The 21,943-nt window shown below is 35.1% G+C and overlaps 1 long non-coding RNA gene across 4 annotated transcripts in view; it reads left to right on the top strand.

Annotated features, from left to right (window-relative positions):
- Positions 1-21,943, top strand: part of LOC134736658 (uncharacterized) — a 232,281-nt gene that overhangs the window by 65,740 nt on the left and 144,598 nt on the right. For 2 of the 4 annotated variants that reach the window (XR_010120800.1, XR_010120802.1), the window contains exon 3: positions 6,148-9,778. The exons of the other annotated variants lie outside the window; for them this stretch is intronic. This is a non-coding gene — a long non-coding RNA (uncharacterized lncRNA). Of the gene's footprint in view, positions 1-6,147; positions 9,779-21,943 lie in introns of those variants that run through there. 4 annotated transcript variants of the gene reach the window in all.

The following is a 21,943-nucleotide window of genomic DNA, read 5'->3' as shown; positions in this document are numbered from 1 at the left end:
TCTGGTGATGTTTCAGCTGGAGATCCTTGTTGTGAACCCCATCACCAGGCATTTACCTTGGCAAGGTTTGTCCAAGTTAACCTGTGAAAGGAATTCTGTTGACTCACTCTGATTGTTTGAAAAACATGTAACATGAACCACATAATGGTAGTACTTCCCAAATTTGTTTATATCACTATACACAGAAAATGTGACATTTATAGGCCACACTAGGGTTAACAGGCAAGCCTGTCAAGGTTAAGGTGGGTGGTGGTGGTGGAGTGTGCTATGAGGTCTTGAGCCTGGCCATCCTGACATGGCTCCTCTACCTGTGTCTAATCACACTACTTGGGCTATCTGATCTATCAAATAAATATCTCGGTACACTAATTAACACTTTATATGTACTGCAAAGAATCCAAAGCTCTTCTTTTTCTGCAGCTGCCATATTTTTAAGGGCCATAAGCAGAACATTTTGTAATGTAAACCTGGTTCAAATCATAGTACTTGAACATGTTATTTTGGAATTTCCGATTCAACATTTCAGATGCTTTAGGAAAAAACAGTGCTAATGAATTCAAGGTAAATGATAACTTTCTCTACCATAAGACTTGTAAAGTGTGTCCACACTTTACATTAAGAAGTATTTAAGTCATTAAGTCATTAAGAAGTATTCATATCTCGGGCCAAAATATTTTAGAAGAATCCTGCTGATGATCGCTGTATCAGTCTTGGCACATGGGTCTGTTTTACCCATTGTCAATATCATAAATGCTCTTAAATTTTTTCAGGTGAACAAATGGAACCTGAATACATTTACATGTGGATTCCCAAGGGCAAAGTGGAAGAAAGCAAACCCTTTTTATTTGTCTTGAGTGTCTCTCCCCAATCCCCTACCCTGTTGTTGTGGCTGACAATAAAGCATCTCCAATATTACTAATGAGACGTGCTGGAGAAATTTGGGGACATATTATTCATGTTCAAATCATCCTGGTATTACCCCTTTATAGTATATGCCAGGACAAGGGTTATACAATAGAAATAGAATGAATACTGTAGTACTGTGAGCTACTGTTGGGGAGCAACAAACATGACCTGAGGAGGGAGAAAAAAGACATCATGGCTGTCTTCAAAGTTGCTTTCTCTTTCCTTTCTCTTTCCTTTTATTTGCTTTTAATTTAATTAGTGAAGGCCAGTGTCTGAAAGAGCTGCCAAGAGAGACTGCTCTGTTGATAAAGTAGAAAGAGAAAGCAATTTAAGAGTGAGAAATAACCACAGCCTTGGCTGTGTTACTGGACAGAAAACCATCTTTTTTTTAACAGCCTAAGTAGAAAGAAACGTAAGTACCATTAACAATTTAGCTTCTCCAGGAGTAAGAAACCCTCATTATTTTAATAATTTTTCTCAGCCAAGAAGCACCCAAAGGCATTATGAAAGGGGTTATAACTGATGCTTTTTAATATGTAAGTGAACATTCTGCAGGAGAGCTGCCAGTTCTGGCACCTGGGCAGAACACAGAGGCAAGGAGGAAATTTCACCACCTCACAGAGCACAAAGTGCAGAATGGAAACCAACTTTATTTACTCTCTGACCTACCAGTCTGTTTCGTTTTTTATCTACCATGTATAGGTTTCACTTACTACCTTTTAAATACATTGACTTAGTTTATATCTATGTAGTCATACAGATTATATTTAAATGACATTATTCACAGATCTGAAACAGTTCCTGGTAACAGGCATCTCAAAAGGCAAGCATATCACACAGCGTGATAACTAGACCTAATAATGTTGCATAATTGAAATTTTCTGGGAGAGATTTCAAGTGTTCTCACCACACAAAATGGTTACTAGGTAAAGTGATGGATATGTTAGCTTGTTTATGGTACTCATTTCACAAGGTATATGTGTATTAAAACACCACATTATATACTTTAAATATATACAATTTTTATTTGTCAATCATACCTGAGTAAAGCTGCGGGCAGGGGGTGTGGGCAGGGGATCCAAGCATATCAAAAGTTTGTAACATGTTCATCTATGCTACTGTTTTCAGTGTCGTAAAAAATTGCAAAATAATACAGATACATAGATAAATTAGTAGGTATTGTAATTTTTTTCTTTTTTTTTTCTTTGGAAGTATTCTTTTCTCAGAAGGCTTTTTATACATAGCTATTATTAATACTTCAGGTGTTAATAACTTATTGTGCCTGCTCAAATTTCTTAAATGTATTACCTAATATTTAATATTTATGTATCACATGACATTTATTAATAATATATTAAATATAAATGTTTAATATTTAATTTATTATTGTTATTTAAAAGTTTATTATATATATCTCATTTAATGTTGGTAATACATTTCTAAAAACAGACATTCTGCTTGAGAATGTAAATAGGGAGGCTATTTTCCATTATTTTAAAAGGGAAATAATTACAATTTATTTACAACGCTTGTCAATTTCTCAAAATGTAACAAATATACAGAAAAATGTTTTAATATAAGTAACAAACAGTCATGCCAAGGTGTAAAATGCCTAAAGCACCACTTCTGCTTTCTGATCACCAAAAATTAACGTAGTTGTTACCTACCAGATAAAGCAACACAGCAATATATGCTCAAAACCAGTAGCACTTGCAATGTACCACTTCTTTGCTGACTTTTAGGGAGCTTTTCAAACCATTTACACGTGATTCTGATATTCCTCCAATTGTATTGGAAGTAAAACCTATAGACTTTTCCCCTTGGGGACTTTTATGTTCTGAGATATTAATATCATTTTTCCTATATGGTCATTAACTGAAACTCTTATTAAGAGTTAGATGTGTACCATTCAGTTTGTATCTTAAAAACTGAGAGGCATTCTGGCCAGGTGTGATGGCTCACACCTGTAATCCTAGCACTTTGGGAGGCCGAGGCTGGTGGATTGCCTGAGCTCAGGAGTTCGAGACCAGCCTGGGCAACATGGTGAAACCCTGTCTCTGCTAAAATACCAAAAAAAAAAAAAAATTAGCCGGGTGTAGCAGTGTATGCCTGTAGTCCCAGCTACTCGGGAGGCTGAGGCAGGAGAATTGCTTGAACCCAGGAGGTGGAGGTTGCAGTGAGGCAGGATGGTGCCACTGAACTCCAGCCTGGCGGCAGACAGAGACTCCGTCTCAAAAACAAAAACAAACAAAAATGTAAAAACAAAACAAAACAAAACTGAGGTGCATTCTTACAGATAAATACTTCTCCATGAAAATATAACTATTTGAAACAACGTTATTTATTTTTCTATTTTATTACCTCTATCTTTCTACTTCTAAAGTACACCCACAGATACAATTTTAGTCACTCACAGATGTCCACAATTGACTCTTTTCCTGTTATTCTCTGTGATTCTCAGGCAGGTTTTCTACACAAGGTGTCAAAAATGGTCCATAGCTTTCTTAGGTTTGCAGGGTTTATGCCATTCATAAGATCATAAGAGCAGAGTGCTTCTCTCTTCCCGAATGCACATCCAATCCTGAAAAAGAACTCTGATTGACTCCACTTGAGCCATCCATGCATCTCTGGATGAATTAACATGTGAAAGGTCATAGGGTACGTGAGTTGGACAACTTGGACATGAGAATCTATTCCTGTACAGATGGGGAGTCAGGAGATGACAAAGAGGATTTCTAGAAAAGAAAAATTCTGAATAGACACAAATGAAAATAACAGATTTTCATCAAATTCCATGTTCAGGGCAGTTTATCCATGCCAATTACCCTGAAAGATATATTGGGAAGTCAGCACTGAATTCTCATATTTCTTTCCTCCTTCCCAGATCAATACAAAAAGGAATTACATTCATCTAAATGTCTTTCTCAGATGGCTTGAATCATTGGAATGTTATATGTCATAGGAGATTACAGTTCCTACAATAAAGCAGTGCATTGACAGGGGAAAATTAAATATATATGCATGCTTTCCCAAGATTTCTAGTTCTATTCGTGTAAATTTGGGTCATCTCAATTCAGGGTGGGTGATTGTGTCATGCTTTTACCACAGTAAGAAATTCAATAGTAGATTTTCTTTAATACCTTTGCCGTTATGTCTTTGGCCATGTGGGAGGAGGTTTTAAGACATGCATTAGAGAAAAAAGAAAGCCGTTTCTGTTGCCAAAAGTAAATCTCTTATTATTATAATTTGCTTGCTTGTGCTGTTGAATTGTGACAAGAAAACAAATAGCACAGAAAATAGTAATACCTTATAGCATAGAAAATATTTCCTTTTTAAAAATTAGTATACTTATACTGTGATGAAATGGTTTTCCATCTCTATGTGGAACCACATATATAAAGTTAGGCAATCAAATATTAAGTAAAACTTTTCCATTAATATTTTATTAGGAGGTGCATGAAGCAAGGTTAAGATGGGGGATGAAGAATGATGAATGGTAACATGCTAAATTCTTTTAAAAATGAGCAATAAGGCCGGGTGTGGTGGCTCATGCCTGTAATCCCTGCACTTTGGGAGGCTGAGCCGGGGAGATCACCTGAGGTCAGGAGATGGAGACCATCCGGGCCAACATGATGAAACCCCATCTCTACTAAAAATACAAAAAAATTAGCTGGGCATGGTGGTGCATGCCTGTAATCCCAGCTATTCGGGAGGCTGAGGCAGGAGAATTGCTTCAACCAGGGAGGTGGAGGTTGCAGTGAGCCAAGATCACGCCATGGCACTCCAGCCTGGCGACAGAGTGAGACTCCCATCTCAAAAAAAAAAAAAGATAAATAAAATAACCTTTTAGGTCAGATATAAGATTTAGGTGGTCACATGAAAATTACCTTCATAAGAAAAAGGAAATTAAAGAGGAACTCAAATTTTTAGTGTCTGAGAAGTAACCTGAGGTCAAAAGAGGATAGTGAGAGGTCAAATATAGGTTATGGAACCACGCAGTTTCAGAAAGGGCTTGATTCATAGGGTCTATGTCATAAGGGTCTAATTATTAAATGTGGGGGACTAATCTACGAAACTTCACATAAAGCAATAATTCCCAATGCAGATTTAGTGGCTGTTTGTTTATGTCTGTGTTGAGATTCTGAACTTTTATCACAATTTGTCCTATTCTGCAGTTTTTTTGGTAACCAGGCTGCTTTGTCTTAGCTCTGATTTTGTAATTTGACTTAATTTTCCTATAGGATCCCATCAGCATTTAACTTACCAGTTTTCCCTTGGTTTTCACCTTCAATAAGATTCATCTTTAAAAAAGTAATTTCTTTCAGTCTGGAACATTAGCATGGGATAAAGAAAAAAACTGAAAATGTCTTATGTCCTCAAAATCATAACATTTGGTAATTTTAATGATGTTAAATATATATTATCATATGTTTGAAGGGTTTGAATTCATGAAAATTGGCAGGTTGACCACAATTATGTAGTTAAATTCTATTTAAAATAAAAGGGTCATATATGCTACCTCAACCACTTTTATCAGTTCCCCACTCTGTTCTCCTTTCCCCACTCAGTTCACCAAGCAAAGGTGATCTAAAGCAATAAAGCAACACTACAGTCATCCTACATACTCCAGTGTATGTTTGGGCAGCGTGGGATTCAAAGGAAGAGGCCATCAGTCACTAAGCGTGAACAATAGATATCAGGGCCATTGCCATAGCTTTATCAAAGATGCAGTCTACCCCAGGCCTTTTTAAATTTTTGTTACATTACATGAATACACATTTATGGGGTACATGTGAAATTTTGTTACATGCAGAGAATGTGTAATGATCAATTGAGGATATTTAGGGTACTCATTGATTTATCATTTCCATGTGTTGAGTACACTTCAGGTCCTATCTTCTGGCTAATTTTAAAGTACAGTATGTTGTGGTTAATTATAGTCATCCTGCTCTTCTATCAGATTAGAACTTATTCCTTCTATCTAACTGTATGTTTGTACCTATTAATCCCCCCAATTTTTATGTCTGTGTTCTCACAAGGACTATTCCTAAAGGAGGGCCTAATTGCTAAGGTTTAGACAATGGGAGTTTCTTTCGGAAATCTGTCTTGCAAAGAGGAAATGCTTCTGGGAAGGAAAGGGTAGTTGGAGATTGGAGGGGTTACTTTTACATGTCCACTTGGCTTGGCTGTAGCACCCTTTATTCAATCAAACACTGATCTGGGTGTTGCTGTATTTTGCAGATGTGTGTAACATCTACAATCAGTTGACTTTAAGTAAAGGAGATTATCCTCTGTACCATGAGTGGGCCTTATCTAATCAATTGAAGCCCTCAGGAACAAATGGAATTTTCCATGAGGAAGAAGAAATTCCAGCCTTAAAGCCTGTCTGAGAGTTTCCAGCCTGCCAGCCTATCCTGCAGATTTCAGACATTCCTATCCAGATCCCATGATCATGCAAGCCAAGGTCAAGTCCTTGAAATATATCCTTTTACACACCTGCCCTCCCCACACACACACACACATATAGGATATACATATATACCTTCTATTGGCTCAGTGTTGGCCTGGTGGATACAGACATCCTATTAATTATTCATTGTATTCCTCTTATATCATATCGACCTCAGCCTGACAACATACCAGATCTAAGTTTTGGAGGGACAGATGAAGTTCCTGATACATCGCGTATGTCCTGATATACTTGATAGACCTTAAGTATTTATATTTAACAGAATGAAACCATGATCATTTTGAAGCAAAAGATATCTAAAGTTGGAATGAGAAACTTAAATGATTTCTTTATGAATATAAGATAATTTACTTGGATGTCATCCTTAGAGTAGCTTAATTTTAAGGATATTTTTTCTTCTCTAACTATACTAAGTCAACAGTGGAAAAATCCCTAAACTCTGGAGGTGTTTTTATCTTACCAGTCTATCTAAGACACCGTCAATCATAGTCGCTATTGAATTTGGCATTTCAATTCTTCACTGTCACTTCTCATTAATTATTGGTTCTAATACTGTCTTTGATGACTTCTTCCTTGTCATTTTACTTCATGAACTCATTATTTCTAATTGCTATTTTATGCCACTCTTTGGTTCATCAGTTTTTAATGTTCCACTTAATTGGCTCCATTGTTTAAATGATATGAGGAAAAATGGGGTTAAATTTATCATTTATCTGATACATTCTGGTATGAGAGAGCTTAATTTGGTTGTTCCATTTTCTAGATAGAAAAAGTAAGGAAATATTTTCTGCATTCTATTCAGATTGTTATTGCTGAAGTCATCTTATACTATGACCTTTTAAAATATTTTCGAAGGCTTTAGAAAAAAATTACAGGTACACTGACATTTGCTTATTGTGAAATGTTATATCATGTTCCTTTTTATGTTGTAATTTGTAGTATTCCACATGACAGTTTTTTTGTTAATTGTATATCGGGTCTCACATTCTTATAATTTATCCAAGAATTAAAGAAGACAAGTCAAAGAATTGGTTTTAACATGCCAAAATATGTCAGGGATATATCTGTGGATTTAAAGTTAAAGAAAAATTACTAGAAAAAATAGATAAATATTAAAGAAGTATTTAATGTTTATAATAGTGCAATTTTTTACATAAAAAACAAAGTTTGTAAAATGTAAGCAGGGATATTTTATTGTTAATGTTAACGTAATGAAAATAAAAGTGTGCATTTTGTAAGACAAAGAATGTAAATCATAGTAAATCTAAAAATTCGTTGATTTAAATACCATAATATTCTCAATTTATGAAACCCTCCTTCAAACAGATGGAATTTAAATATATGACTTGGCTATCTTTGACTCTAAATGTATTTATATGAGTCCCACATGTTAAATTTATTCCTGGAGATTATCATGACCAATAGAAGACTTTTATATATGTGTCACAATAAGCATGAAATAATGTGATCTCTTTCTCCTTTATTATATACCCTTGCAGCCACCAGACTACAGTATGTGACTTAAATCCCACAGAGATATTTTACACTGAAAGTTTGTCTTAAATTGTCTTGCAAATCTTTTTGAACTCTACACAAAATGGTTATTCTAATTCTCAGAGTACAGCCACAAGCTAGGTAGGTGTAGATCGTGGCACATGGGCAAAAATATGGTGGGTGTAACTGGAACCACACTGGATAAAAGGAAATTTGTCATCGCAAGTATCTTAAGAATGAAAAATTTTGAGGCAGTATTTTATTATTTGCAATGAATTTATGTTAGTGAACTGACATATAAAATAAAATTTTATACAACATATAATTGCTTAAAATCACACATACTTGGAAATTAAGCTCATGGGAAAGTTTTTGCAAAAACAAATTTTATGCGAATTTTTGACGTTGGTAAAATATTTATAACAAAAGTTAATATTTATGGGGCTCTCTCAGAATTTTCAGTCTAAATGTAATAGGAAAACAAATTCCAATATATATCCAAGAATCGTAGAGAGCATGGCGACAATATCAGCACGGATTTCTGTTAAAAATAAAGAGAATAATGACTTCCAGCTCCATCCGTGTCCCTGCAAAGGACATGATTTTGTTCCTTTTTATGTCTGTATAGTATTCCATGATGTACATGTACCATATTTTCTTTATCCAATCTATCATTGATGGCATTTGGGTTGATTCTATGCCTTTGCTATTGTGAATAGTGTGCAATGAACATAAGCGTGCATGGATCTTTATAATAGAATCAGCAAACTAACGCAGGAACAGAAAACCAAACACCACATGTTCTTACTTATAAGTGGAAGCTAAACAATGAGAACACATGGACACATGGTGGGGTAAACATCACACACTGGGGCCCGTCAGGGGCAGTGGGAGGGAGAGCATCAGCAAGAATAGTTAATGCACGCTGGGGTTAATACCTAGGTGATGGGTTGATCTGTGCAGCAAAGCACTATGGCACACATTTACCTATGTAACAAACCTGCACATCCTGCACATGTACCCCTGAACTTAAAATAAACGTTGATGAAAAAATGAAAGAAATAAAATACAAATGGAATGTGAAAGATGGAGCTGTTGCTTTGCACATCCAGTTGGCTGAAAATAGCTAATACTAGTTGCTCTGATGCCCTTTTAATTCGGCATGTAGAGCTATAACTTCATTTCATGGTTAGAGATTAGTAAACATAAAATCTCACTTCCTAAATCTCTGATTTACATCTACTGATGTAATAGTTGATATTCTAAAGTCAGAAATGTTCCCATACTCTCTATCTCTACTATGTGTTTTGCAAGTCCCCTTTTTAAAGAATCTTGTTCCTCTTAATGAATTCAGGAAAGAAAGACCATTTAATACACATGGAAGCATTATTTGTCAACATTATGTTACAAAAATATGTTTTTATTTTACCAGCTTTATTATATGGAGTAATTGGCACACACTAAGCTGCACTTATTGACAGTGTACACCTTGAGAAAATTTGACATATGCTTATATCTGGTGAATGCATTTCACCAAGATTTCAGACACGTCAATAATTCCACAAAGTTTCTTCATGCCTTTTTTAATCCCATCCTCCTACAATTCACCTCTATTTCAACCTCAGTCAATCACTGATCTACTTTCTGCTGCTACAGATTAGTTCAAATTTCTTGGTATATATTTGAATTCATATACTATGTATTCTTTTTTTTCTTCTGGATTCCTCACTCAGCATATTTTCAGATTCATCCATATTGCAGTGTATAGTTGATTCATTTGAATATATGACTAGCATTCCATTGTATGTATGTACCATAATTTGTTCATCGGTACATATGGAAATGGACTTTGGAATTGCTTCCAAATTTCATCTATTACAAATAAAGCTATTATGAACTTTTTAAAAATCTTTGTATGATATATGCTTTTATTTTTCATGGGTAAAGTCTACCTAAGAATAGAATGGCTCAACTAAGTGGTAAATGTTTGCTTAGCATTGTAACAAACTGTCAAACTGTTTTCCAAAGTGATTGTCCCATTTTACTTACTGACAGATGTATCTGAGAGTTCCAATGCACACTAGCACTTGGTAGGGTCAGTTCTTTTTTAAACGTGGGCCAATCTAATTGATGTTTCTCATTGTGGTTTTAACTTTTATACCTGTAATAATGAATGAAGTTGATCTTTTTTTTAATTATACTTAAAGCTCTGGGATATGTGTGCAGAAGGTGCAGGTCTGTTACATAGATATACACGTGCCATGATGGTTTGCTGCACCCATCAATCCATCATCGACATTAGATAGTTCTCCTAATGCTATCCCTCCCCCAGGTCCCTACACTCCGATAGGCCCCAGTGTGTGAGCCCCTCCACCATGTGTCCATATGTTCTCATTGTTCAACTCCCACTTATGAGTGAGAACGTGCAGTGTTTGGTTTTCTGTTCTTGTGTTAGTTTGCTGAGAATAATGGTTTCCAGCTTCACTGTGTCCCTGCAAAGGACATGAACTCAACCTTTTTTATGGCTGCATAGTATTCCATGGTGTATATGTGCCACATTTTCTTTATCCAGTCTATCATTGATGGCCTTTTGGGTTGGTTCCAAGTCTTTGCTACTGTGAACAGTGCTGCAATAAACATACGTGTGCATGTGTCTTTGTAGTAGAATGATTTATAATCCTTTGGGTATATACCCAGTAATGGGATTGCTGGGTCAAATGGTATTTCTGGGTCTAGATCCTTGAGGAATCGCCACACTGTCTTCCACAGTGGTTGAACTAATTTACACTCCCAGCAACAGTGTAAAAGCGTCTCTATTTCTCCAGATCCTCTCCAGCATCTCTTGTTTCCTTACTTTTTAATGATCGCCATTCTAACTGGTGTGAGATGGTGTCTCATTGTGGTTTTGATTTGCATTTCTCTTATGACCAGTGATGATGAGCTTTTTCTCATATGTTTGTTAGCTGCATAAATGTCTTGTTTTAAGAAGTGTCTGTTCATATCCTTCACCCACTTTTTATGGGGTTGTTTGTTTTTTCTTGTAAATTTGTTTAAATTCTTTGTAGATTCTGGATCTTAGCCATTCGTCAGATAGATTGCAAAAATTTTCTCCCATTCTGTAGGTTGCCTGTTCACTCTGATGATAATTTCTTTTGCTGTGCAGAAGCTCTTTAATTAGATCCCATTTGTCAATTTTGGCTTTTGTTACCGTTGCTTTTGGTATTTTAGTCATGAAGTCTTTGCCCATGCGTATGTCCTGAATGGTGTTGCCTAGGTTTTTTTCTAGGGTTTTTATGGTTTTAGGTCTTATGTTTAAGTCTTTAATCCATCTTCAGTTAATTTTTGTATAAGGTATAAGGAAGAGATCCAGTTTCAGCTTTCCACATATAGCTAGCCAGTTTTCCCAACACCATTTATTAAATAGAGAATTCTTTCCCCATTGCTTGTTTTTGTCAGGTTTGTCAAAGATCAAATGGTTGTAGATGTGTGGTGTTATTTCTGAGGCCTCTGTTCTGTTCCATTGGTCTATATCTCTGTTTTGGTACCAGTACCGTTCTGTATTGCTTACTGTAGCTTTGTAGTTTGAAGTCAGGTAGCATGATGGCTCCAGCTTTGTTCTTTTTGCTTAGGATTGTCTTGGCTATGTGGGCTCTGTTTTGGTTCCATATGAAATTTAAAGTAGTTTTTTTTACAGTTCTGTGAAGGAAGTCATCCGGTAGCTTGATGGGGATAGCACTGAATCTATAAATTACTGTAGGCAATATGTCCATTTTCGTGATACTGATTCTTCCTATCCATGAGCATGGAATGTTTTTCTATTTGTTTGTGTCCTCTCTTACTTCCTTGAGAAGTGGTTTGTAGTTCTCCTTGAAGAGGTCTTTCACATCCTTTGTAAGTTGGATTCCTAGGTATTTTATTCTCTTTGTAGCAATTGTGAATGGGAGCTCACTCATGATTTGGCTCTCTGTTTGTCTGTTACTGGTGTATAGAAATGCATGTGATTTTTGCACATTGGTTTTGTATCCTGAGACTTTGCTGAAGTAGCTTATCAGCTTAAGGAGATTTTGGACTGAGATGGGGTTTTCTAGATACACAATCGTGTCGTCTGCAAACAGAGACAATTTGACTTCCTCTTTTCCTAATTGAATACCTTTTATGTCTTTCTCTTGCCTGATTGTCCTGGCCAGAACTTCCAATACTATATTGAACAGGAGTGGTGAGAGAGAGCATCCTAGTCTTGTGCCAGTTTTCAAAGGGAATGCTTCCAGTCTTTGCCCATTCAGTATGATATTGGCTGTAGGTTTGTCATAAATAGCTCTTATTGTTTTGAGATACATTCCATCAATACCTAGTTTATTGAGTGCTTTTAGCATGAAGGGCTGTTGAATTTTGTCAAAGGCCTTTTCTGTATCTATTGAGATAATCATGTGGTTTTGTCATTGGTTCTGTTTATGTGATGTATTACATTTATTGATTTGCATATGTTGAGCCAGCCTTGCATCCCAGGAATGAAGCTGACTCCATTGTGGTGGATAAGCTTTTTGATGTGCTGCTGGATTTGGTTTGCCAGTATTTTCCTGAGGATTTTCATATATATGTTCATCAGGGATATTGACCTGAAATTTTCTCTTTTTTTCTTGTGTCTCTGCCAGGTTTTTGTATCAGGATGATGCTGACCTTGTAAAATGAGTTAGGGAGGAGTACCTCTTTTTCTATTGTTTGGAATAGTTTCAGAAGGAATGGTACCAACTCCTCTTTGTATCTCTGGTAGAATTCAGCTGTGAATCCATCTGGTCCTGGAATTTTTTTTTGGTTGGTAGACTATTAATTACTGCCTCAATTTCAGAACTTGTTATTGGTCTATTTGAGGATTCGACTTCTTCCTGGTTTAGCCTTGGGAGGGTGTATGTGTCCAGGAATTTCTCCATTTCTTCTAGATTTTCTAGTTTATTTGCGTAGAGGTGTTTGTAGTATTCTCTGGTGGTAGTTTGTATTCCTGTGAGATAGGTGGTGATACCCCTTTATCATTTTTTATTGTGTCTATTTGATTCTTCTCTCTTTTCTTCTTTAGTAGCCTGGCTAATGGTCTATCTATTTTATTGATCTTTTAAAAAAAACCCAGCTCCTGGATTCATTGGTTTTTTTTTTTGAAGGGTTTTCTTGTGTGTCTATCCCCTTCACTTCTGCTCTGATCTTAGTTATTTCTTGTCTTCTGCTAGCTTTTGAATTTGTTTGTTCTTGCTCCTCTAGTTCTTTTATAATTGTGCTGTTAGGATGTTGATTTTAGATCTTTCCTGCTTTCTCTTGTGGGCATTTAGTGCACACTACTTTAAATGTGTCCCAGAAATTCTGGGACGTTGTGTCTTTGTTCTCATTGGTTTCAAATAACATCTTTATTCCTGCCTTCATTTTGTTATTTACCCAGTAGTCATTCAGAAGCAGGTTGTTCAGTTTCCATGTAGTTGTGTGGTTTTGCATGAGTTTCTTAATCCTGAGTTCTAATTTGATTGTACTGTAGTCTGAGAGACTGTTTGTTGTAATTTCTGTTCTTCTGCATTTGCCGAGGAGTGTTTTACTTCCAGTTATGTGATCAGTTTTAGAATAAGTGAGATGTGTTGCTGAGAAGAATGTATATTCTGTTGATTTAGGGTGGAGAGTTCTGTAGATGTCTATTATGTCTGCTTGGTCTAGAGCTGAGTTCAAGTCCTGGATATCCTTGTTAATTTTCTGTCTCATTGATCTGCCTAATATTGACAGTAGGGTGTTAAAGTCTCCCACTATTATTGTTTGGGAGTCTAAGTCTCTTTGTAGGTCTCTTAAGAACTTGCTTTATGAATCTGGGTGCTCCTATATCAGGTGCATATATATTTAGAATAGTTAACTCTTCTTGTTGCATTGATCCCTTTATCATTATATAATACCCTTCTTTGTCTCTTTTGTTCTTTGTTGGTTTAAAGTCTGTTTTATCAGAAACTAGGATTGCAATCCCTGCTTTTTATTTTTTTCTTTCCATTTGCTTGGTAAATATGCCTCCACCCCTTTGTTTTGAGGCTTTGTGTCTTTGCATGTGAGATAGGTCTCCTGAGTACAGCACACCCATGGTGCTTGACTCTTTATCCAGTTTGCCAGTCTGTGTCTTTTAATTGGGGCATTTAGCCCATTTACATTTAAGGTTAATATTGTTATGTGTGAATTTGATCCTGTCATTATGAGGCTAGCTGGTTATTTTGCCCATTAGTTGCAGTTTCTTCATAGCGTTGATGGTCTTTACAATTTGGTATATTTTTGCAGTGGCTGGTACTGGTTGTTCCCTTCCATGTTTAGTGCTTCCTTCAGAAGCTCTTGTAAGGCAGGCCTGGTGGTGACAAAATCTCTCAGCATTTGCTTGTCTGTATAGGATTTTATTTCTCCTTCACTTAAGAAGCTTAGTTTGGCTAGATATGAAATTCTGGGTTGAAAATTATTTTCTTGGTCAGGCGTGGTGGTTGACACCTGTAATTCCAGCACTTTAGGAGGCCGAGGTGGGTGGATCACAAGGTCAGGATATTGAGACCGTCTTTGCCAACATGGTGAAACCCTGTCTCTACTAAAATACAAAAAATTAGCCAGGTGTGGTGGTGCGTGGCTGTAATCCCAGCTACTTGGGAGGCTGAGGCAGAGGAATTGCTTGAACCCAGGAGGCAGAGGTTGTGGTGAGCTGAGATCATGCCACTGCACTCCAGCCTGGCAACAGAGCAAAACTCTGTCTCTAAAAAAAAAAAAAAAAAAAAAAAAGAAAAATTCTTTTATTTAAGAGTGTTAAATATTGGTCCCCACTCTCTTCTTGCTTGTAGGGCTTCTGTGGAGAGATCCGCTGTTAGTCCAATGGGCTTCTCTTTGGGGGTCACCTGACCTTTCTTTCTGGCTGTGCTTAACATTTTTTCCTTCATTTCAACCTTGGTGAATCTCACGATTATGTGTCTTGGGGTTGCTCTTCTCGGGGAATATCTTCGTGGTGTTCTCTGTATTTCCTGAATTTGAATGTTGGCCTTCCTTACTAGGTTGGGGAAGTTCTCCTGGATAATATTCTGAAGAGTGTTGTCCAACTTGGTTCCATTCTTCCTGTCACTTTCAGGCACACCAGTCAAACGTAGATTTGGTCTTTTCACATAGTCTCATATTTTTGGAGGCTTTGTTCATTTCTTTTCACTCTTTTTTCTCTAATCTTGTCTTCTCACTTTATTTCATTGAGTTGATCTTCAATCTCTAATATCCTATGTTCTGCTTGATTGATTCTTCTATTGATACTTGTGTATGCTTCGTGAAGTTCTCGTGCTGTGTTTTTCAGTTCCATCAGGTCATTTATGTTCTTCTCTAAACTGGTTATTCCAGTTAACAATGTGTCTAACCTTTTTTCACAGTTCTTAGCTTCCTTGCATTGGCTTAGAACATGCTCCTTTAGCTTGGAGGAGTTTGTATTACCCACCTTCTGAAGCCTACTTCTGTCAATTTGTCAAACTCATTCTCCATCCAGTTTTGTTCCCTTGCTGGTAAGGAATTGTGAGAAGAGGCACTCTGGTTTTTGGAATTTTTCAGCCTTTTTGCGCTGCTTTCTCCCCATCTTTGTGAATTTGTCTACCTTTGGTCTTTGATGTTAGTGATCTTTCTGTGTCTAGATGTCCTTTTTGTTGATGTTGATGCTATTCCTTTCTGTTTGTTAGTTTTCGTTCTAACAGTCAGGCGCCTCTGCTGCAGGTCTGCTGGAGTTTGCTGGATGTCCACGCCAGACCCGATTTGCCTGGGTATCACCAGCAGAGGATGAAGAATAGCAAAGATTGCTGCCTGCTCCTTCCTCTGCTATATGTTTTGCAAGTCTCCTTTTTAAAGAATATTGTTCCTCTTAATGAATCCTGAAAAGAAAGACCATTTAATACACATGACACTACTATAAAATACCATATTGCATCATCCTGTCAGGATGACTATTCTCTAAAAATAACCATACTAACAGAATCTCTTATACATAAATATAAGAGATAACAAGTGTTGGGGAGAGTTTGCAGAAAAGAGAACATTTGCATGCTCTTGATAGGAATGTGGACTGATGCAGCTATTGTGGAAAACAGCATGAATGTTCCTAAAGAAATTAAAAATAGAACTACCATATGACCCAGCAATCCCTTTTTGGGTATATATCCAAATTAAATGATATCATTATGTAGAAAAGATATCTTCCTTCCAATGTTTATTGCATCATTATCCACAATTTTTAAGATATTGGAATCAATCTAAGTGTCCATGAATAGATGAATAGACAAATAAAAGTGATATATGTACAAAATGAGTACTATTCCTCTTTAAAAGAGGTGGAAATCCTCTTATTTGTGACATCATGGATGAACTTTGAGAACATTATGTCAAGTAAAATAAGCCAGGCACAGAAAGACAAATATTACATCATAGATCCACTTATATGTAGAATCTAAATAAGTTGAACTCTCAGAAAAAGAACATAATGCAGCATTTACCAGAGACCAACAGCATAGGTGAAGGGACTGGGGAGATATTGGTCAAAAGACACCAAATTTGAGTTAGATGGCAGGAATAAGTGCGTGAGATCTATTGTACACCACACTGACTGTAGTTAATAACAATGCATTGTATACTTAAAAATCACTGAGAGAACCATGTTCTCACCACAAAAAATTTTGTAAGCATATGAGGTAATGCATATGTTAAATTGCTTGATTTAACCATTCTTCATTGTATACATATATCAAAACACAATGCTGTACACCATAAATATATACAATTTTTACTAGGCATTTTAAAAATTAATTTTAAAAACTGAGAGCAGATTTGGAAATTGAAAAACAGAAACACTTCTGCATTTATTCAGAAAGGAAAGAGAAGTAAATTGTTAAGTATCACTCGACTAAGAAAAATGAGAAAGCCTTTCAAAGAGCAAAAGTTTTAATTTTTTAATCTGCTCTTTTTCTGCCCTCTCTGGTTTTAATCAAATATTTTAAATGATTCCATTTTCTATCCTTTAAGCATTTAAAATTATGCTTTATTTTTTGAATATTTTAGTGTTTGTTCTAGAGTTTGCATATACTGTAAATGTACAACTAATCTATGTATACCTTCAAATAATACTATATTATTTTACATTAATGCACCCAACTTATAGCAGAGTATTACCATTTCCTCTCCCTTATAACATTGATGTCATTCATTTTATGTATACATATTCTATAATCAATATATAATTGTGATTATGGTTTTGAATGCAAATTTATCTTTTGGATCAATTTAATTATTTATTTATTTTACCTTTATTTATTCCTTCTGGGACATTATTCTTTTTTGTGTGTGTAGATCTGATTTTGTGTTCTAGATTATTTTTCCTCTCACTGAAGAATTTATTCTAACTTTTTTTAATAGTATGGGTCTTCTGTTGGCAATAATTTTCCTTGGTTTTAGGTTGTCAGAGAAAAGATTTCTTCATTTTTGAATAGTAATTTTCCTAGATATAGTCATTCTAGTTTGGTAAATTTTTTCCTTCATCACTTTAAAAACGTTGCTCCAATTTTTCTTGCTGCCATTGTCTTTTAAGAGAAGGCTGACGTGTGTGTGTGTAGATATATGTATATGTATATATTTATGTGGTGAATAAATTATTTCAGAATGTTTTTTATTTGAAGGCTGATTATATATACAATATATATAATATATAATATATATATTAGCCTTCAAAATACATATATATAAAGAATATATATATATAACTGTTCCTTATTTCTCTGATATATATGGTATATATCATATATATATCAGCCATTTATATATGTATAATATATTTTTTTAACTTTCTTTATTTCTCTATAGTAAGGTGTTTTGTTTTCTACTTGCTGCTTTCAAGATTTTGTCTTTATTGTTAGTTTTCAATAATCTGAATTTGCTATAATCAAGTACAGTTTTGGATTTTTTTTTTTTTTGCTTTAATTTTGGTGTTCATCCTACTTAGTGTTCACTGAGATTCTTGCTCTATGGTTTGGTGTCTATCATTAATTTTAGAAGGTTCTCGGCCATTATTACTTCAAATATTCTTCCTCCCTTCTCTGTCTTCTCATTCTCATTCTACTATTCCTATTACATATATGCTGAATATTTTGAGAAATTCTGCAGATCTTGAAATTTCTATTGTGTAGCTTTTTAAAATTAATTTTTCTTTTAATTTCTGTTCAAAAAGTTTATATTGATAGATCTTCAGCTTCTTCACTGATTCTTTCCTCAGCCATGCCCAGCTTGCTGATGAGCTCATCAAAGCATTTCTGCATTTCTGTTAGCATTTTTTATTCCTAGAATCTCTTTTTAATTCTTTCTTGAATTTTCTTTATCTTTACATTATTTACCTGTTAGTACATGTTGTCTACTTTTCTCTTTAGAGACTTTTACATATTAATCATAGTTATTTTAAATTCTGTCTGATAATTCCAAAATCTGTATCACATATGAGTCTTGTTCTGTTTGTTTTATATCTTCAGACATTTTTTTTGTGTCTTTTGGCAAGACTTAAACTTTTTTGTTTAAAGCTAACGTGATGTATTGGGCAAAAGAAACAGAGGTAAGCAGTCCTTTATTTTGAGGTGTTACATCAATCTGACTAGGATTTGGGCTAATTTTAAAGTCTCTTGTAGCTATACGTTTCAGTCTTTTATTTTCTCTAATATCCTTGTTCTTGTTATTTGTTTTATCTTTGAGTTTCCCTAAAAACTCCTTCTTAAGTAGAATGTGCACCTGACAGCTCTTTCGGCTGTAATCTACTTTTATTATACAGGAACCCTGTTGATATAATGGGAGGGTGGAAGAGAGGGGAAGCATTTTATAATCTTATTATCAAATCTTGGTAGTAATGTTATATTCCCATCCTGATATTGACAACATGTGTCTACTCTCTTTTTGTTTTGGTCAGTCTAGCTAGAGGTTTATCAATTGATATTTTTAAAAAACTAACTTTTGGTTTCTTTTATTTTTCTATTGTTTTTCTGTTTTTTACTACACTAATTTTCATGCTGATCTTTATAATTTATCTTCCTACTTTATGTTTAATTTGCTCTTCTTTTTTAGTTCTTTAATAAGAAGAGCATGATTTATGAACTTTCTTCTTTCCTAGTATAGGTATATAGTGTTACAAATTTCCAATATAACACAGTTTTTGTCACATCTCACAGATTTTTATATATCTATATCTATATTATATTATATTATATTAATTTTTTCAACTTTTAAGTTCCATGGTACATGTGCAGGATGTGCAGGTTTGTTACATAGGTAAACATGTGCCAGTATTGTTTGCTGCACAGATCAACCCATCATCTAGGTATTAAGCCCAGCATCGATTAGTTATTCTTCCTGATGCTCTCCCTCCTCCCACGCCTCCACCCCTGACAGGCCCCAGTGTGTTCTGTTCCTGCTCATGTGTTCTCATCATACAACTCCCACTTGTAAGTGAGAATATGTGGTTTTTGGTCTTCTGTTACTGCATTTTCAGTTTACTGAAGATAATGGCTTCCAGCTCCATCTATGTCCCTGCAAAGGACATGATCTCATTCTTTTTTATGGCTACATAGTATTCCAGAGTGTATATGTACCATATTTTCTTTATCCAATCTATCATTGATGGGCATTTAGATAGATTCCATGTCTTTGCTATTGTGAATAATGCTACAGTGAATATACATGTGCATGAATCTTTATAATAGAATGATTTATATGCCTTTGGGTATGTATCCAGTAATGGGATAGCTGGGCCAAATGGTATTTCTGCTTCTAGATCTTTGAGGAATCACCACATTGTCTTCCACAATAGTTAGACTAATTTACACTCCCACCAGCAGTGTAAAATGTTGCCTTCTCCGCAATGTCACCAGAATCTGTTGTATTTTGTGTGCCTTTATTTTAATTGAATTTGAAATACTTTCTAATTTTTTTGACACATGGATTATTGTGTTATTTATGTACAAATATCTGGATATCTCCTAGAGAATTTTTTATGAATTTCTAATTTAAATCTATTGTGGTTATATTGTAGGACATACATTGTATGATTTCAATGCTTTTAGATACATTGAGAGTTATTTTATGGCCTGCTCACTTGATTTGATTCCATTTTCTCTCTGAGTTTCATGTAAGACAGTTTTTCTTGCTATAAACCTTTGAACCTCTCTTTTTAGGTCCACAAACCTTTCATTTTGCAGTGTATAATTTGCTGTAATACCACCGAGGATATTTTTCACTTACCCAACTGCTTTTATCACTACAAGTTCTGAGTCTTTTTAATGGCATCTATGTGTCTTTGAACATATGAGATACAGTTGTATTTCTTTCCGTATGCTTGTCTGTTAATTCTAAAACCTCTGTCCATTCTGCATTCATTTTGATTGATTTGTCTCTATTAGTAGTCATATTTCCCTGCCTCTTTATATGTTTGATGATTTTTATTAAATTTCAGATACTGTGAATTTTATCTGGGTAATTGATATTTTTATATTTTATAAATATTGTCTTCTAGGAAGTGGTCAAGTATCAGGGGAGTCATTTGATCCTTTTTGTCTTTTTGGAAGAATTTTAGGCAGAATTGGCACAGTGCTCAGTATAGGGCTAATTATTCTCTACTATTGAGGCAAGACCATTCTGTGACCTCTACCTAATGCAACATGATTCATGAGGTTGTCTGGGATGCTTGGTGGAAACATCACTATTTGCAGCCCTCTTACCATTAATCCTTTAGGTGATTTTTTTCCCTAGCCTTGGATTGTTTTCTTACACTTGAGTGCTAATCAGTATTCTGCTGAGCACTTGAGGGGGAAACTCTACAGTTTCCCAAATTTCTCTTTAAATTTTGCAGTTCTATAATCGCCAGTAGTCAGCCCTACAAATTTTAGGTCCTCTGTTCCTGTCAGTTCTGTTTCCTCAATTCAGGGAGAATTCCGGTCTCCAACTGGGCTAATCTTTTCTTCACCATGGCCTCAGAACTGTCATAAAGCAGTAACCATGGACAACCATAAGGCTCCCCTCATTTGCTTCCCATTTCTGAAGAATCACTACTCTTTGTTGCTAAGTTTTTAGTGCCTTAAAAATTATTGTTTTATATTATTTTAGTTTTTTGTTGTTATTTTAGTCAGGAGGGTAAATCAAGTCCTCTTTTCTTCATCCTGACTGAAAGCAAAGTCTCTGATAGTAGTATTATCAAATACATTAAATTTTGAAATAATTTTGTATACTTTATTAAAACTTTGAGATTTAATCACTTTGAGATTATTACAATGTAATATATATGCCCTAAGAACTATGGGGAAACTTCAAGTAATTTAATGTAGACAATTTTGTTATCTGAAAATTCTGAAACCAAACATTTAAGTGAGAAGCAAGAAGAAAGCTCAATACAGCACAAAGTATAGTAAGTTTTGTTTTGTTCTTCACTTTAGCTTTTTGGATATAGGTGCTCTAAAATAAAGTGTTTTGTTTTTCTATTCCAATTTTAGTATAGTGCTTAATGCCTGAGAAAAAACTGGATAGATTACAAGCAAAATAGAACCTTAGTTTGGAGAAGGAAATCTTGATAAACACTTTTATTGTTTTTATTTTTCTGAGACAAACATCTTAACTCTTCTTTAAAAATTGGTTAGTGGTACTTAACTGATGAAGAGGGCTCTCAAAATAGAGGAAAACAGTTATCCTACCACTGTGAACATTTTTCTTTCATACAGTACAGTGAAAAAAGTGAGAATTTTTTTCATTCCTTTTAAAAATTAAAATAAAATTCAAAGTCATTGCCATTAGTTAGAACCACGGGAAATAGCCTCCCAGTCAGACAGATGGCTCAACAAGCTTCTTAATGATGGTATTTTCCATTCTGGATTTCTCTACATGGAGACCAAAAAGGAAAACAAAACAAAAACCCCAGGATATCTGATTCTAAATTGGAATAGAAAATTTAAATAAAGAATAAGAAACATTGGCATGTACTTCAGAATGCACTTTAGAATCGTTTCTTGACTGCCCATTTCCACCTTGTTTCAGGTCTTCATT

Source organism: Symphalangus syndactylus, chromosome 5, assembly GCF_028878055.3.
Source record: "Symphalangus syndactylus isolate Jambi chromosome 5, NHGRI_mSymSyn1-v2.1_pri, whole genome shotgun sequence".
In the NCBI taxonomy this organism is placed as follows: domain Eukaryota; kingdom Metazoa; phylum Chordata; class Mammalia; order Primates; family Hylobatidae; genus Symphalangus; species Symphalangus syndactylus.
This window is presented reverse-complemented; position numbering and strand designations above follow the sequence as displayed.